The following is a 16,544-nucleotide window of genomic DNA, read 5'->3' as shown; positions in this document are numbered from 1 at the left end:
AGATTCAGAATGAAATGTATCATGAAATGTATGGTACAAGCTAAACTCAAAGACAAGCAAGAGTTTGGGACAAAAAACTACAACAAGTACAGAAGCCAAAGACTACCACTCTACATATAAAAATTCTTACAAATCAATATAAAGGGGCACCTGCGTAGCTCTGCCTTTGGCTCAGGTCATGATCCCAGGGTCCTGGGATCCAGCCTTGTTTCAGGCTCCCTGCTCTGGAGGGGGGCTTCCTTCTCCCTCTCCCTCTGCCTGTCACTCTGCCTACTTGTGCGCTCGCTCTCGCTCTCTCTCTCTCTCTGCTGCTCCCCTTGCTTATGTTCACACACACTCTCTGTCAAATAAATAAACAAAAACTCAAGAAAAAAATCCAAAAATAAAAAAATTAATAACAAAAACATAAAAAATCAAAGAGACAACCCACCGGGAAAATGCTAAGGAGAAAAGGTTCATATAAAAAACTGACAGTGACAGTGACCAACTGAAAATTCTCAGTCTTCCTACTGATTATAAAAATATAAACTTAAGGGGCAACTGGGTGGCTCAATAGGTTGAGCATCTGACTCTTGATTTTGGCTCAGGTAATAGTCTCAGGGTTGTGGGATCTGGCCCCATTCAAGCTTTGTGCTCAGCGGGAAACGTGCTTCAGATTCTCTCTCTCCCTCTCCTTTTGCCCCTTTCCCATTCTCTCTCTCCCTCTTTCTCTCTCTCAAAATACAAAGAAATCTTTTTCTACTTCCCAGATCACAATTTAAGAGACTAAGATTATTCTGTGATAGCATCTCATTTACCATGGGTGAGAACAGAAATTGACGTAACCTCTTCTGAGGACCATTTTGCAGACACTTCTCCCCTGAAACCCATCTCATTGAAAAATTCAAACACACATGCAAAAATGTTTAACACAGCCCTAAACAGCCACCCAAATGACAAACAAAAGTGTTGTCACATGAAGTAAAACCACACTGTGGAATACCATCCGGCCAATTTAAAAAAAAAAAAAAAAGAGGCAATAAATTATATGCCCAATTTATTCAAATTAGATTACCGAGTGGAGAAAATGTATTCACTTTTGTCATTGAAAATGTTAATCCTCAAGGGGCACCTTGCTGGCTAGCTGGAAGAGCTGGTGATTCTGATCTGGGAGCTATGAATTCAGCCCCATGTTAGGTAGAGATTCCCTAATAACAAAATCTTAAAAAAAAAAAAAAAAAAAACTTTAAAAGTAATTAGTATTCTAGATCTGAGGCCAGTGCTTTCCATATATATTTTCCAAATTTAATTTCTTACCTTTTGGAAAAAATGGGGGGGTGGCAAAAATCCAGAAAAGCCATGATTTATTCGACTTTCTTGATGGGCAAGTTTGGCAGCTAATTTATCCTCACCAGAATATTCTCATTCTAAAGTGACACGTCTTCTCTGGGGAGGGAAAACAGCATCCCCTCACCTTCAGAATATCTCAGGTCAAAATTTCAACCCTGCTCTCTGGGCTGAGCTGTGTAGATGTCAACACTGTGCTGGGAAGGAAGGCGTAGGTCTCCGGAAAATGCTGCCTCTGCCAAGACGTGATCCTGTGACCCACTTGCACAACAGTGACATTTTTCAATGCAGGTGACAGCAAATTAATTTTTTCACAACGGAATTTCAGTCTTAACAGCCTTTGGCCTGGTTTCTAAAACACACAGACTACTCAAAACCAATGAAATGGACATGGTAGTCTTGAGACCTTGTCAGGAAATAGAACCTTGAGCGTCTACATTCAGTTCCTTGTCTGGCTGGCTGAGAAATACTTGCTAGGAGTCTACATGGCATGGGACACTGAGACATATGTGGTCCCTCTCAGCACCATTATTCTCACAGTGGAGGGGGGAGGACAAACATTAAACGAGACTCTGCATTGAGACAGGACTGACTGCCCCGAAGGACATGCACAGAGAACAGATAGTGGGCTGGACCTTGTCTGTAAGCGTCAGGGGCCTCCAGAGGGAGCCGCATCTGACATGAGCTGGCAGAGTCAGAGGCTGGGCATCTTCTTGACTCATGGCCTCACCCACATCCAATCTGTCAGCATATCCCAACAGCTCTTCCTTCAACATGTACCCAGACTCTGGGCGATTAACAGCACTTCCCCTCCTACCACCCTGATCCAAGCTGACAGTATCTCTTGTCTTGGAATATTCTAGGAGCCTCCAAACTGATCTGACTGATTTCACCTTCGCTGTTCTCAACAGAAAACTGAAGTGATCCCATTAAAATCCAACTCAGGTCACTTCATTCTTCACTTCAAAATCCGCCCCCACCCACCCCTGCCTGGCCTCCAGTGGCTCCTACCCTAGGTCCCTAAGACCCCATCTGCTATTATCCCCCCTCTCCCCGACTCTGGCCTTGTTATTCCTGGAACAAGTCAGCCCAACTCTCTCCACAGAGACCTTCCTACTCCCCCTTCACTCTGCCAGGGACACTGTGCCCACAGACATGCACAGGGCTCACTCCCTCACCTCCTACAAGGCTTTCCCACCTTTGTCCTCAGGGGGCCTTACCTGGCCATCCCAGCTTAGATGACAGCCGCTTCCAACCTTCCTACAGCATCCAGCACCCCCTGACATGCCAGATTTCTTGACTCTGTTTTCTGGCTGCTTCTCACTGGAAGAAAGGCTCACTAACTGTTCCACCCCAATCTGTTTGGGTCACGTCTGGAACCATGTGAGAACTGTGCCTCTGGCAATTGAGTAACCATTCAATAGAGATTGTGGAGTCACGGCATTCACCTGAGGGGAGATGAGAGCTCTTGAGTGAGGGGGGATTGAGGAGAAAGTGTCTTGGGCAGAGGGAGCGGCCGAGCTGCCCTAAGACCAGTGGGCACAGAGCACATTGGAAGGACTGACCAGATCCCGTAGTGCAGCAAAGGTGATTGGGAAGCAGGACTGGAGAAGGAAGATGGACCAGGTGTGCAGACACTGAAGGAACATTTGGGTCCATCTCCAACAGCTACAGGAAGCCAGGAAACTGGGGCACCTGGGTGGCTCAGTTGTTAAGCTCTGCCTTCAGCCCAGGGTCCTGGGATCGAGCCCCCAATTGGGCTCCCCACTCAGCAAGAAGCCTGCTTCTTCCTCTCCCACTTTCCCAGGTTGTGTTCCCTCTCTCGCTGTGTCTCTCTCTGTCAAATAAATAAATAAAATCTTAAGAAAAAAAAGAAGCAGCAGCAGCCAGGAAACAAGAAACTAGGCAGTGATATGAATGCGTGGGGCTTCCACAAATCTCTGGATTCCAGGGGAGACAGTTCTTGGGGGAGGTTGATGCACCTGGAAGCTCACCAATCACACTAGCACTGTGGATCACACCACAAATGACCATAGCTCGGAATGAGAGGGCAGAAGCAGTGGTGGAGAAAAGGAGGTAGATTCCAGAAAAAATCAGCCGACAAAATCACACGTCTGGGTGAATGATCGCAGAAGGGGGAAAGGAAGTCAAAGCAGAGTTCAAAAATGACTCTTCCCTTTTGCACGTGGGAGCTGAAGGGCACACTGGTCCCAGTCATGGAGTTCAGAGGGTGGGGGTGGCAAGGAGGAAAAAACAGGCAGGGGATCTCAAAGCACTTTTGGAAGGACTGGATTTGAGATAATCCAAATGCAGGTTTCCAGTTGGCAGCAGGAGACCAAGGGCACCATGGGAGGATCATGAAAAGCAAAGGGAGTCCCACCACACAGTGCAGATTCTACCTTGTGGCTGGTCGGGTATCAAAAGGTTTCCAGTAACATAGTAACAGGAGAAGATGTGGGATTCCAAAAAGATCACCTTGGCGAGATCAGGGGAACTTGGGTGGGAGAAGGAGCTGCATGAGAAGCAGGCAGAACAAGGAGGAAGTGTTGCAACAGACCAGATAGGAGAAGGGGCCTGAGCCAGGGGTGTGGCTACAGGGAAAGAAAAGGGAACAGACTTGCCCTTTTTCACCAAAGCAGCTCTCACGCAGCTCCTGGAGATGGTCAAAAACCCAGAGTACATCACCTCCCTGACTTGAAACCCCTGGGTCCTCCCCTGCATTTCACTCTCTGAAAGCCTCTCCAGGATGCCCTCTTGCTACCCGCCCCCCGACACGTCAGGTGCCGCTGACACAGCTCTGGGCTTCAGTGTTCAGGCTAGTTTCCCCTGTCTGGCACACACCTATTTGTCTTGTGAAGACTTCCCTCCTCCACTGGGAAAGAAGGAAGAGCAGTGCTGACATCAAGAAGGCGGCCTGGCACCATGAGCAAGGCTGCACAGCAGACACAGAGAGGCCATGTGTTTCCCCTGTTGGACATATGCGACCTCAAAGAATTGCAGCACGAGGTGACCTGGCCACGGTGACGAAGGGAGACAAAACAGGCCCACTTCCTCTCTTGTCCAAACAGACAAAACCAGGTTGTCATGCCCATCACAAAATACCAATCATCCTCTCTCCCAGCTCATAGGAGCGAGTGCCTTCCTTCTGAATTGACACTGTTCGTCTCACTATTCACACCTCCTTCTAGAGAAGACCGATGGACCTACCCAGTCCCAGAACTGTCCCAAAGCACCCAGCCCAGAGCACACTCCTTCTTCCTTGATTGCTACCCAAAACATCCACCCAAAGCCCAAATCCTGTATGTTCTAACACCCTCTTTCTTACTGATCAGCCCCACAATTCCCATGATGTGGGTTCTCCCCCACGATGAGTAACAGAACCCACTGTGTTTAAGGAAAGGTGTGCTCCCAGTGGCCTCTGGGGGGATGCTGACCACTGTCACAAGAGGAAAGGACGGTTCCCTTTCTTGGAGGGATGTCCATGGAGTTCCAATCTGAAGGTTCCCATCTTCTCTGTGAAGCAGTACGCATCCCATGGCCCATGTTATGCAGAGAATGAAGGAGGGTAGCGTCAATCACAGGGTTGAGGAGAGTGGGAAAAGTCTGCTGGAAGGATTCTGGAGAGTGGGAAAGGGAGCTGCCCAGGGAGCCACAGAATGGGGGAGCTCCATGAGGGCACAGGGGAGGCTGGTTCGCAAGAACTCGCAGTTGTTCCAAGCTGCCCTGCTGTGTGATTCCCACCACGAGGATTCAAGGCGAACATGGATGCTTTGCTTCACCCATGGCTTAGGGTTTACTCAGATGAAAGGCAAGGGTGGTAGAAGCATTACCAGGACAACTGCTGAATCATGGGCTGGGAAATCCAAGCTCAGGTGAGAGATGAGAGCCTCGAGGGAGCATCTAAAAGACAGAGAAATCCAAGGAGGTCCTCGCGAAGAGCACGCAGATGGCAGAGCAGAAATGACAGAAGGAACATACTGGAAAGAGATTGGGGTTGAAAGGTGCCGCACTGCTCACGTGCAAGGTGGTGCAGCACCAGGGTGGAAATCCAAGGCACCACGGTGATAGTGGTGGCAGAGATGATCATGGCAAAGTAGGCATTTGAGAAAATGAATGCCTGTTGGAGGCTGGGCCCTCCATGCACACACTGAGGCCACCCCAGCTAATGGCAAGAATCAAGACAGAGGAGGCTGTGGGCCTGGAACCCAAGTCTTCAATGAATTAGGTGAATAACTACGAGGAAGGGAGAAAACAGTAATGATGAGGAGGTCAGGATGCTCTCCCTGGGGACCACAGATCTCAAAGAAATGGCATGGGGGCAAAGAAGTGAGAAGATACCATCTTGAACCCCCCAATCCTGAATAATGTGGGGTATGAGAACACAGGCAGCACCTTAGGAAGTTTCAGGAACAAATGTCCCCCCAAGAAGGACCAGGGTCCAAAGACAGGGAGGAAATGGCTAATGGACTCCTAATTTCCCAGGATACAGGGAAGGGTTGGGGGTGGGGGTCACAGGAAATAAAAGAGGGAACTGCCTTAAGGGAACAGCAGAATGGAAAGATAAGGGAGAGAGGAACTGGGAGTCACGAGAGTTGGTGATCACGGTAAGTGCTTGAAAGAGTCCTATTGAACCAAATGGAATTATTAGAATATAATAACATATAAGCCCGATGTGTCCAATAGAAGAGTTCTAACTGTAGGATGGTAGGAGTGAGAGCACCAGTCCATGATGAAGGTCAGGACACTGATGATGGTGACATGGTGCTGACACTCACTACTAGTCTTGAACACCAGCTGTGCGCCCGGCACTGAGGGGAACACTCCGTATCTAGTCCTCCCAGCAGTCTTCTCTGGAAATTCCTTGCATGGCTAGCCCCAGGAGGGCTCTGTATTGAAGGCAGGAATACATCAAAGTGGTGGCATCCTAGGACTCTTGGGAGGCTAACTGGCTTTCTTAACATGGCTGTAACCTGGGGAGGCAGGAACCAGCCTGATCCACAGTGAGGACATAGTCAGTAACTACATCCAAATAATATTCAGAAGGAGGGAAATCAAGGGTTGCGTTGAGTGCCTGACTCTTCATTTAGGCTCAGGTCATGACGTGAGGATCATGACATCTATCGCCACATCAGGCTCTACACTCACTGTGCATTCCTGCTTGAGATTCTTTCTCCCTCCCTTTCCCTACTCCTCTCCCCACCCACCGTGCGCACCCCTGCCACAGGGGCGTGCACTCCTTCTCTAAAATAAATGAATAAATCATATGTACAAAGAAAAAAAGAATGGAGAGAAATCAAAAAGTAGTAATAATAACTTGTGAAAGGCATCACTCTGGGCCAGATCCTGTGCTGACTGCCTTGGATCTATTTCTCATTTAGTCCTTACATCCCACAGGCGGGTTACCATTCTTAGCCCCACTCCAAAGAGAGGACTGGGGCAGAAAGGGATTTGTCCATGATTCTTGCAAGGAATCCCTGTGTTATTAATAACATGACTCTCTGACAAGTTTTAAGGATTTAACGCACCACAGTGAAGATGCAGATCACGAAATCATGGAACTTGAAGGACAGAGGCCTGCAAAATGGCTTCAAACATTAACTTGTGGATTTTCCCAATCTTCTTGCATGTTGTTCCAATGAAGGAAAGGCCAGCGCAAAAAAAAAGCTGTCATGAAACAGATCCACATGGCAAACATACCTGGTCTCTACAGCCTGGGACCTATCCCAGAAGATTCTGACTCAGTGAGTCTAGAGGAGGATCTAAGAATCCTCCTCGTTTTTCTTTAAAAAGCCCCAGAGGCTCTGCTGATGTGCCCTTTGGCCTGGGTACGACTGCCTTAGAGTCTCTGCAATTCCAAACCCAAACTTCCCCTACAATGTGTAGTGGTTGGCAGACACGGGGGGCATTGGAAACTGAGGCAGAGAGAAACAGAGAAATTATAATAGCTTTCCCATAGAGAGACAAGAAAAGGTAAGCTGTAGTTATGCTACTTCTCTCTCCTTTTGTTGTATCTGAGTTACTCTACAGTTTACTTTTTTTTTAAGTAAGCAAGTTTACACAAACTGTTACCAACAAATATTAAATAAATCCATATTAACTTTTCAATAAACATAATCATAATATGCTATTGAAAAGTATTTTCTTTCTCTCTGATCATTTCAATGGTACATCAGATTCCCTTAGCCAACAGCAGTTGATACAAGAAAAATTATTTCTGATTCAACAGTGCTACACATGGGGTCAACAGCCCCTACAAACTGGAGAAGAAATGAAGTTGGGTCGAAGCCATTTAAGTTCACAAATGTCACTGCAGACTGTCTCCAAATCTTCAAAACTTATGTATTTATTTATTTATTGCATCAACCACCACTAACACCTATTGCATGTCATACATGGCTCTAAGTCTTTTATTAACATTAAATATCATTTCATCTTTACAATCATCTATGAAGTAGGATTATTATCATCCCCATTTCTCACATCAGGAAACTGAGATAAAGAGTGCTTCAGTAACACAGCTCTTAAGTGGCAGAGCTAGGAGCAGCTTGGCTCTGGACTCCATGGTTTCAGTCATTATGCTTAGTCTCCAAGAACCTACAGAAAGTGCAAGTCTTAACCCCAAACCTTGGTTTTCCCCACCCTACAGTCCCCACGTGGCCCCAGCCTCAAGGACATTCAATTCCTTTAACACTCCCGTCCTGTTCTAATGGAACGGCCCTCCCACGTCTACCATTTGTCTTAGCCTTCCGATCTCTGCTGAGACATTATTGCCTAAATTACAAACTCAAACACACCCTGTATTTCTCAGCACTCAAGGGAAAACTCTAATTACGTATTTCACGGCTAATTATTTGCTTCCTGTCTCGCCCAAACAGGTGGTGAGCACCTCAGATACCGGTCAGACTATTTAACATGTGCTCCCAATCTCCATCAACCACCCACCCAAAAGGAAGGGCCCACCACAAAGTACAGTCTCAACAATTTCTGCTGAACGAACTACACTCCGGCCTCGTGCTTGCCAATATGTCACAAACATCTGTGCGCATCACGCTGCCCCCACTACACCCCTGAGAATGTAGACTCCGGTGGCCTCCACGCAAAAGCTCTGGAAAGGACTGGCTCTGCCCACCAATATTATGCGGTCCTGGGCCCGCACTCCCTCCAAACCACACTCCCCCCCCCCCACCCCGCCGCCTTGATTAGCCGGATCTCAGGTGCACAGTGGGGATCCTGACAACCCCCAGTGGAATGTAACCTATTTAAGAGGGAGAACCCGGGGGCGCCTGGGTGGCTCAGTGAGTTAGGACGCTGCCTTCGGCTCAGGTCATGATCTCAGGGTCCTGGGATCGAGCCCCGCATCGGGCTCTCTGCTCAGCAGGGAGCCTGCTTCCTCCTCTCTCTCTCTGCCTGCCTCTCTGCCTGCTTGTGATCTCTCTCTGTCAAATAAATAAATAAAATCTTTAAAAAAAAAAAAAAAAAAAAAAGGGAGGGAGAACCCGAACTTCTCCCCCAACAACTCCACACTTACTCCCTTCACGCCACCGGTCTTCCGGCAAGACTTTAGTCCCAACAAGGCCGACACCCCGTCTGCCTGCTACAGGAGCATCCCCAGCCCCGCCATCCCCAGACCCGGCGCACCGCACAGGTGAGATAATTAGCCGCTCCATAAACGAAGCCCCGCTCCGGGCTCTTCACAGCTGTGAAAGGAAGGGCGCACGAGGTGACCGCGAAAGACCCTATTCCTGAGACACAGCCCCGCCTCCCACCAAGGCCCCAGCCCCCACCCCACCCCACCCCACCCCCAGGGTCGCTGAGCCCTGAGCCCCGGCCCGCAGGTACCTCTGAGCATAGAAGCATTTTCACGAGCGCCCGCGCACTCCCTCCTCCTCTGTGTCTGTCCAGGACGAAGAACAGGAGTTGAATGACGGCGTCCTCAGGTCACTGGCCTTGGGCGCGGGTGTTCCCGGATGAAGTGCCTCACGGAGAGAGGGAAGCGGGGCGCCGAAGGGAACCGCCAGCCTCCCAGAGGCCGGTGAGAGGGGCTGGTTCCACCCACTCAGGGATGCCGCTCCTGTCAGGGCCGCGAGCGAACAACCTTCCCGCCCATTGGCGCGTCTGCCCAGTCGCTGATTGGACAACTTCTGCCCTCGGGCTGCAGAGGGGCTCATTGGATAGCTCGTACATCCACCAAATGCAGACACCGGCCCGGGAGTAAGCAATCCTTTTTGGGAATTGTAGTCCTGGGGGCGCGGGGAGCACCCGGGTGTCCTTTCCTTGTTCAGAACCTATTATAACTGTCATTCAACGGGCAGATCTAAAGCATTGGGGCAGAGAAATGGAACCTACAAGCCCACTTCTTTATTTGTCTAGAATTTTTTTTTAATAAATGCAGGACAAAATACATGTATAGAACATCTTAACTGTGCATAATCATGAAACCCGTGAACGCACCAACTTCAGAAATAATTGAGGTGCCCCGGGAACCCTTCTCCTCCAGGGTTCTACCCTCCCCCTCCCTAAAGGTCACGAATATGGTGATTCTTGTTTCTCCTCCCACCATTCCGTTCTTTTTCTCTGCAGTATTTGATTATATATGTGTGTTTCTCTAAACATGCGTTCTGCTTGGTTTGAAAGTCATAAAAATGTTCTGTTCCCTTCTTTCACTCCATAGTATGGTTCTGAAACTCAGCCACTGGGGCTTGTAACTGGCAGCCCTAGTTCGCTTTCACGTTCCTACAGTTCGGCATTGTACCGGTTTTCCACACATTCCTTCCTCCACCTCTGAAAGGGATTCTGGGCGCAAAGTCCTTCCTTAAGGACGACTCCTGGCGCACAGTCTGCGCTCCATTAACATTCGTTCAGTGGTTAAAACTGAGCCCGGACTACCCGTAACACTAACACTTGTTTCTTCCCGCTGGATTTTCTGCGCTTCGCGCCGACGCTGGGGATCCTGGCACCTCTTCGCCTCTGTGAATGAGTCTAAAATGCTCTAAGCCGCCAGAAGAAAGCCGGCTTTCCCCTGGCGCACCGATGACTACCATTCCCAGAAAGCATTTCGGTGCCCTTTAGGCGTCTATTTCCATTCCCCGCCCCCTCGGTAAGCTTCCGGGTTGTGTGGGTGGCAACGAAAGAATTATCCAATGACCCCAGAGCAGGGCCAAGGAGGCCAATAAACCCGGGCCAATAAGCGTCTAGATTACCGTGAGCAGGAAGGTGTCTGGGGGATTGGACGTCAGAGGCGTCATCGAGCTGCGCCAGCGGAGAGCGGTGGAAGCCGGTCCATCTCTCCTGTCTTTTCGGCGTTTGCCTGGTTCCCTCCGAGTCTTGGACGCCTTCCGTGTCCCCGGTGGGCACAGCATCCCAGAACCTCCACGCGCATGGCCACTAGCCTGAGGTCGCCCTCTTTCACCTCCTTTTCTTCCTCCCTGACAGACACAGACCACGAGGATGTGCGCAGCCCTTGTGAAGATGCTTCTATGCGCAGAAGTAAGAGGGGGGGGGGCCTTCCTTTTTTTTCCGATTTGTTTGTTCCTGGATATACTTGTCGGGGGGAGATGTGTCTTTTCACCGTGCTCGTCTTTCTCCGTTTTTTTTTTTTTTTTTTTTCAGCTGGGACGGTCATTTTGTTCATGGCTGGATTGGGAGCCTCAAGCCCCTGGATGGCCGCATGAGTCTTTCTGACGAGATGGGGAGCAGCATCACTAAGAGAAAAGCAAGTGTGCTGTTGAGGGTTTCCCACGGGGAGAGAAGTAGGACACCAAACGCCCCCTCCCTCCACTTTTCGGTTTTGCATCAGCTCATGGGCCCTGCGCCGCCATGGATGTGTACCTCAGAGCCCTGAGGGCTCAGGAAGACACATGGTAACAGGGAGAGGAGCGGCAGCTCAGGAGCCCTGCAAGGCCACTCCCATTGCCTGAACCACAGTGACTGAGGGGGCAGCCAGGGAGCCATTCTTACATTTCCCTGGGGTCGCAGCCCCCCTCCTTTCCACCCACAACACAGAGGGCCGCCCCCAGGGCTGTGCTTGGGGTGTGCTTTCCCCCATAGGATCTGTTGGTCAGCATCAAGCACTGGCCCAACACCCAGTACCTGGAACTCAAGCACACCAGTCAGCATGTCCTGTGGTTGCCAACCTCAGGGGGGAGCCTTGGAGACCAATACAGGCCACATGCAGGTTACATAGGTGACACCTCCCTCCTAGATACAGTCAATTCACTTTTTTCTCAGGATGGGACATTAGTTTGGAAATGGATGGCAACCTCCATGTGACATAACAGAACGCGAGCCAACCCATAAGCTGGCCAGCGATTGCCAGTTCCTTCCCATATCATGATTGTCACCACTGGGGTCATGACCTGAGTTGGAGGCAGACACTTAACTAACTGAGCCACCAAGGAGTCCCTATAATCCCTCCTATTTTAAGCCCACAGTGCCCATTTCCCTTTGGGTCTGTTGAAGAAACCTAACCCCCCTTCCCCCACTTCTCCCTCAGCCATAGGTACCATCTTTGAACAACTCTTTAGACAAGGCTTAATGTCTTCCATACTCCCAAGTGCCCTGTTGCCTTTTCTGTTTTTCCATATTCAGCTATATCTCGGGTTTAGGTGAATTCAGGGAACAATGATTGCTGGATAGGAAATTCAGTCAACTGGCTTTCAGGGAGTTGCTTGTTGTTTAGTTGGTGTTTGGTGCACTGGCTTGTCTGGGTATTGGCCTGATTGTGTATGTCTTAGCTCATCAACTCTTGGTCTTTGTCCTTTGGAAGGAAGGAGAGAAGAAAAGAAAGGAAAAAGAACAAAAAGAAAAGAAGGAAAAAAGGAAGAAAAGAAGTAGGGAGAAAGGAAGGACCATCATCCCTGAGGTAAAACTAATTAACTAACCTAGCTGAACTCCAACGTAAAAAGGCATCATACGGACGTAGACCATTCCTGACACATCAAAAATCTCGGCTCTTTTGCTCAGGAGAACAATTTCTCCCAGTTCATTCTTCCTTTCTCCTTTGCCATATCCAACTGCCAGACCAAAATGTGCTTTGAAAGTGCTGAGTCTCTGAGAAAAACTGGTGGTGGACGTATGTTCTTAGAGTTTCTCCTTCACCACAAGCCAAGAAACCCAAGCATCTGCAAAAGACTTCACAAAGAATTGGAATGGGAAGGACTCAGTGATGATGATGATGATGGTGGTGGTGGTAGTCTTGATACCATATTATAATAAACAACCTCTTTTTAAGATTTTCTATTTATTTGGCAGAGAGATCACAAGTAGGCATAGAAGCAGGCAGAGAGAGGGGGAAGCAGGCTCCCCACCAAGCAGATAGCCCATTGCGGGGCTCTTCCCTGGACCCTGAGATCATGACCTCAGCTGAAGGCAGAGGTTTTAACCCACTGAGCCACCCAGCAGCCCCTAAACAACTCTTTATAGATCTCCAGTTATGAACCAGTCTGTATGCTCAGCCCTCTGGGTCCAGAATTGTGTAATAAAAATACAGTTTATTTATTTTTACTGAGGTATATTTGACATAGAACATTGTGTCAGTTTAAGGTGACTTGATACTTTTGTGTTGCAATACAGTTGTCATTGTACTGTTAGCTAACACCTCTATCATGTAACATAATTCTTATTTCTTCTAGTGTTGGGAGCAATTAAGATCTAGTTTCTTGGGGTGCCTGGGTGGCTCAGTGGGTTAAAGCCTCTGCCTTTGACTCAGGTCATGATCTCAGGGTCCTGGGATCAAGTCCCGCATCAGGCTCTCTGCTCAGCACGGAGCCTGCTTCCCTCTCTCTCTCTCTGCCTGCCTCTCTGCCTACTTGTAATCTCTGTCTGTCAAATAAATAAATAAAATCTTTTTAAAAAAAATCTAGTTTCTCAGGAAGTTTAATGTTTCTGATATCATTGTTGTCTATAATCACCATACTGTGTATTAGATCTCCAGGACTTACTGAACCTTCAGTTACACTATGTGCCTTCGACAATACCTCTCCCATTTCCCTGCCCCCAGCCCTTGGTAACCACCACTTCATTCTGTTTTTACAAATTTGGGGTTCTTTTAGATGCCACATAGAAGGATATGGTTTAGAAGCACCTAGGTGGCTCAGTCAATTAAGCTTCTACCTTTTGATTTCAGCTCAGGTCATGATCTCAGGGTCATGAGATCAAGCCCCGTATTCGCCTCCAAGCTCAAGCTGGAATCCGCTGGAGATTCTCTCTCTCTCTCTCCCTCATTCTTTCTCTCTCTCTCCCCTTCCCCGACTTGCACATGTGCTCTTTCTCTTTCTGTCTCTAAGTAAATAAATAAAATCTTTTTTTTTTTTTTTTTTTTTAAGAAAAAAGGTACGTTATTTGTCTTTCTCTGGCTTATCTTAGCATGATGTCTTCAAGATCTGTATTTGTTGTTGTAAGTGGCAGAATTTCCCTGGCTGAATCCTAGTCCATTGTAGCTATCTACTACATCTTTATTCACGCACCCATTGATGGACACTTAGCTGGTTTCCATACCTTGGCTCTTGTGAACAATACTGCCACAACCATGGGAGTATGTGTCTGTCTGGTCTTTCACTGAGTACTTAGTACCACAAGGACAGTTTTACACACTGTACTTGGATTAAGTCACTCGATTTCCCAAGCATGACAGCAGGAGCCACTATGATCATCCCCCCAGAGCATGAGGCCAAGAGCAGCGCAGTAGTGCACACAGTCACACAGCTAGCACTGAGTAGGAGAGCAGCTTTGCAAAACCAGTGGTCCAAGTCCAGAGCCAGTCTCCTGAGCACCGCTCTGTCCTGCCCCTTCCCAGCTCCTCCAGAGCCTTTGGTCTAGGCTGGGGTGGCAGTTTGGCTGGCCAGGCTGAGTGGTGAGGAGTGTGAGGAGCCACAGTGAAGGGGAACTGTCTAAATCCTTTTCTCAGAATCACCAAGTCTAAGCAAGATCTTGAGACGTCACTAGACCGAATCGCATCTCCCCAGATTCCACTTCCTTATTCTCCACCCAGGATGGTTCCAGCCAGACAGCCGAGCCATGAAGGCAGGGCTTGTGGTGTCTGCCGGACAATCAGTTTGTCTCCATTAGGCTTCATGTGTCTTCCTGGAAAACTCCAGCAAAAGGTCATGAGAGTGGAGGGCGCCTGGATGGCTCAGTGGGTTAAGCCTCTGCCTTCGGTTCAGGTCATGCTCTCAGGGTCCTGGGATCGGCCCCCACACTGGGCTCTCTGCTCATTAGGGAGCCTGCTTTCCCCTCTCTCTCTGCCTGCCTCTCTGCCTACCTGTGATCTCTGTCTGTAAAATAAATAAATAAAATTTTTAAAAAGAGAAAGGTCATGAGGGTGGAGCCCTTATGAATGGGAGTAGTGCTCTTAGAAAAGAGAACCCAGAGAACTACCTAGCCCCTTCGACCCTGTGGCAATACAAGGAGAAGTCTGTGCCTCCGAAGATGGCCCTCACTCAACCATACCAGCGCCCTGATGTTGGACATCCAGTCTCCAGAACTGTGAGAAGTAGATTTCTGTTTCTAAGTCACCAAGTCTGTGGTATTTTGTTATAAGAACTCAAATGGACTAAGACACCCTCCTAAGCAGTTTGTACATCTTATTTATAGTACTGAGGTAACAACTAATTATTATTATTGTTATTTTAAAAGATTTTATTTGAGAGAGAGAGTGAGAGAGCACAAGCAGGGGGAGGGTCAGAGGTTACCCCACCTCCACCTCAGCAGGGAGCACCTGCAGGGCTTAATCCCAGGACCCTGGGATCATGACCTGAGCCGAAGGCAGACACTTAACCGACTGAGTCACACAGGTGCCCTGGTAGTGCCTACTTAGTGTACATGTAGTTACTGGGGATGTCTGACATCCCAGCTAGACCATAGCCCTCCTAAGCGCAGCAGCCTTCTCTGGGTGACGCACTGCCATCTCTCTCTCTCTCATGCCCAGTGCCTGCCAGAGAGTAGATATTGAATAAATACGTAGTGAGTGGATGTTGAAGGCGAGGCTCAGTTATTTCAAAACCTCTTGATTTCCAAAACCCTCTGGGAAGAGTTGGGAAAGAATTCAAACAACCTCCCTCAGAGAAGGACCGATTGTGGAAAGCCATGTAGACAAGCCACTGAGATCACGGGTTTTGGGAGTTTTGCTTTCCACCTGCGAATTCTGGGGGATGGGTGCTTCTCCCTAAGCTGGTCACGTTTGAGACCACAGTCCCACTGGAAGCCCACTGTCACCTCTTCCTCCACTCGCCCTGATGGCAAGCTCTCTAGGCTCAGGCAGCCGTTAATTTAAGGTAACAATTAAGTGCCACTAAATTGCTCTTTCAGTACCATCAAGGAGTCAACAGGAGAGCTTTCCTCTGCCAAACAATGAATCCCCAAAGCTGGACGAATGTTCCGAGCTTGACCCAATGAGAGTGGAGCTCAGAATCAAGCATGAGCCTACCCACAGCCTTTGGAAGTGATGAAGTCCATGAGCTCAAAGGGTCTGTGGGGTACCTCACCTGTGTTTCTTGTCCCTGAAGCTCTTGGAAGTCTCCTGTGGTCCCAGAGATGCCATCAAATCCTTGAGACAAAAATTCACCTGAGTCCATTTAAACATCAAAGAGGCTTTACTCAGCAATTCAGGAGTCAGGCAGCATCCCCTCTAGCAAGTAGAAAGGAGCTCGGCTGAGCTGTGGGGAAGGGGAGGTTGTTAAAGGTGGAAAGGGAGTGGAAAAAGGAAATGATTACCAAAGAATGACTTGTCTCCGAGGAGGTCACCTTCTTAAGCAGAACGGAAGGAGTCAAATGGGTGAATCATCTCATTCGTGCTGACCTCCTAATTCCATGGTGACTGGTTCAAGTTTGCATTCCTGGGGGGCTGAAATGGTGTTTAGGTTAGGTGTTTAATCTTGGTTTGCTGATGCTGGGGTTTAGTACAAGTGACCCCCTCTGGGGCATGCTGTCTCTTTTTAAACACAGTGTACAAGTCTTTCACCTTCTTGGTTAAGTTTATTCCTAAACATTTTATTCTTCTTGATGTTATTGTAAGTGGAATTGTTTCTGTATTTCCTCTTCAGATTGTTCATTGCTCGTGCAAGGAAATGAAAGGGATTTCTGTGTGTTGATTTTATATCCTGCAACTTGGCCAAATTTATTAAGTCTAATATGTTAGTTTTGTGTGTGTGTGTGTTGGAATCTTTAGGGCATTCTACATAAAAGATTATGTCACATACAAGCAGGAATGATTTTTCTTCTTC

General features: G+C 48.4%; 2 long non-coding RNA genes across 11 annotated transcripts in view; one reads left to right on the top strand and one right to left on the bottom strand.

Annotated features, from left to right (window-relative positions):
• LOC131819943 (uncharacterized) overlaps nt 1-9,409 on the bottom strand; it is a 30,191-nt gene extending 20,782 nt beyond the window's left edge. For 2 of the 9 annotated variants that reach the window (XR_009349403.1, XR_009349408.1), the window contains exon 1: nt 9,166-9,403. This is a non-coding gene — a long non-coding RNA (uncharacterized LOC131819943). Of the gene's footprint in view, nt 1-1,296; nt 2,275-2,546; nt 2,775-2,891; nt 4,319-8,854; nt 9,024-9,165 lie in introns of those variants that run through there. The other 7 variants (XR_009349402.1, XR_009349401.1, XR_009349405.1 and 4 more) reach the window with 7 other exon arrangements.
• Nucleotides 9,410-10,544: 1,135 nt separating this feature from the next.
• On the top strand, nt 10,545-13,642 carry LOC131819945 (uncharacterized). Of its 2 annotated transcripts, XR_009349413.1 has the most exons (4): nt 10,545-10,812; nt 10,936-11,042; nt 12,096-12,187; nt 13,451-13,642. It is a non-coding gene; the product is annotated as an uncharacterized LOC131819945 (long non-coding RNA). The 2 variants fall into 2 exon arrangements; XR_009349412.1 differs by lacking the exon at nt 13,451-13,642 and having other exon boundaries at nt 10,546-10,812; nt 12,096-13,182.
• Nucleotides 13,643-16,544: the final 2,902 nt, after the last annotated feature.

The sequence above is a fragment of the Mustela lutreola genome, chromosome 17 (assembly GCF_030435805.1).
Source record: "Mustela lutreola isolate mMusLut2 chromosome 17, mMusLut2.pri, whole genome shotgun sequence".
NCBI lineage: Eukaryota > Metazoa > Chordata > Mammalia > Carnivora > Mustelidae > Mustela > Mustela lutreola.
This window is presented reverse-complemented; position numbering and strand designations above follow the sequence as displayed.